Here is a 2,221-nt window from a genome sequence, read left to right on the forward strand (position 1 = left end):
CAGTGTAGAAGAGTAATTCTATTGAAGCAAATGGCGTCCGGGCATAAAACCAGTATATGCAGCAGGAAAATCAAGCCCAATAACTTGAGCTATGTCTCCACTGCATTTTTTTCCTTTACAATTTCCCACCGAGGCAATTCCACTGGTGGCAGCAAGGGTAGGAGTCTTACCTCAGACCAGCAGCTTTGCCAACTCTCATGACTTTACCACAAGTCTCACTAAGTGGTGTTTTTCTTAAAGCCCCAGCTCATGGAGTCTGGTGATTATATGAGAATCTCTGCTTTCATTTTTTAAAAAGTATGTTTTTAGCCCTTGTGGTTTCAGAGAAATTCTTGAAAATATGAAATGAGCGCATGTAAGCGCTCAGAAACAAAGTAAATAAAAAGAGCCCAACATATTATTTTTTGAAAAAAATCATGATTTTTAAGTCAATCTCATGATTTTGGGGTCTGACTCGTGATTTTTTAATGCTGGACTAGTGGCACTTTATCCACCATGTCATCTGAACCTGCTCAGAGAAGGTCTAGAAAACACGGTAGTCAAAATGTAGGTGGCCATGGGCACCTTGTCTACACTAGAGCATACATGAAATTTCAAGAATCAATGTCTAGGCTACTCAGTCCAAGCTTACACCTGAATCATGTGCCAACACACTATGGCTGCTAGGGGGCGACTCTAGGTATTTTGCCGCCCCAAGCATGGCAGGCAGGCTGCTTTTGATGGCTTGCCTGCGGGAGGTCCCCGGTGCTGCAAATTCGGCGACAGCCTGCGAGAGGTCCTCCGAAGCTGCGGGACCAGCGGACCCTCAGCAGGCATGCAGCCAAAGACAACCTGCCTGCTGCCCTTGCGGCGACCAGCAGAGTGCCCCCCGTGGCTTGCCGCCCCAGACACGCGCTTGGCGTGCTGGTGCCTGGAGCTGCCCCTGATGGCTGCTCAGTGCGGATGTGTCTGTTAAAAAAAAAAAGCGGTTTAGCCCAGGTAGGAACCCAAACTACAGTCCATTATTGAATCCTGTTCTATGAGGGCTTGCTCCCACCCACACTGGCTGCCAAATTGGGTTAGATATGGGGTTTTGTCTACTACCAAATTCACAGATAGCTCCAGCCATCGCCCTCCTTTGCCCACTGTCCAGCCCAGCATGGGGACAGGTACACTGGGATTCTCTCAGGAGTCACTCCACCCCCTTTCTGACTCCTTTACACTGCTGGAGTGGCACAAGGGGTCCTGGTCCATGACTGGGGCTTCTACCTGCTATAAGCAACAAAGAATCCTGTGGCACCTTGTAGACTAACAGACGTTTTGGAGCATGAGCTTTCGTGGGTGAATACCCACTTCCTCAGATGCATATAGTGGAAATTTCCAGGGGCAGGTTTTCACACCTCAACTGCTAGAACAGGGCCTCATCCTCCCTGATTGAAATGACCTCGTTATCTCTAGCTTGCTTGCATATATATACCTGCCCCTGAAGATTTCCACTACATATATCTGAGGAAGTGGGTATTCACCCACGAAAGCTCATGCTCCAAAACATCTGTTAGTCTATAAGGTGCCACAGGATTCTTTGCTGCTTTTACAGATCCAGACTAACACGGCTACCCCTCTGATACTTGATACCTGCTATAAGAATATAGATAGATAGATATAAAATGGAGGCAAGACGCTGACTCTAGGTCTTTGTCTCCTGTGAAGCACCTCATAGGGGCTTCTGCGCTGTCAAATAAAATAACTATAAACCCTGTGATTTACTGACTGTCTTGTTTGCTGGCAAGCAAGCTGAAGATGAAGCAATGAGGGAGGTTCACTCCCTGGCCCCTAATATCCATATCAGCCCTGTAGCCTGCCAGCTCAGGCTGGTGGGATCTCAAAGCATCCTTCATGCCAACCTAAGGCTGTTTCGACACCCCCAGCCCCTCCAACTCACCCATGCCAATGCAGCAAAGGTGAAATGTTTATCAGCTGGACTGAGATAAGGTAACCATTGAGCAGGACTCAGGCTGGGCCCAGGCACTTGTGAGCAATACTTTTTGTAGGCCCTACAAAAATAAAACAGGCAGCACCCTTCATTGCCCTGAGTGAGCACTGCATTAAAAATACCTAACAGCCGGGGTTTCACTGTGGTCCGCACAGCTCGCGTACAGATGGGCTCACGCTCTCCTGCCCGCACTCGCTCGGAGCGCGTTCCCGCCACTCAGCTGCTGCTGCGAGGGAGCGCGCGGCCCCT

This window comes from Gopherus evgoodei, chromosome 1 (genome assembly GCF_007399415.2).
Source record: "Gopherus evgoodei ecotype Sinaloan lineage chromosome 1, rGopEvg1_v1.p, whole genome shotgun sequence".
Lineage (NCBI taxonomy): Eukaryota > Metazoa > Chordata > Testudines > Testudinidae > Gopherus > Gopherus evgoodei.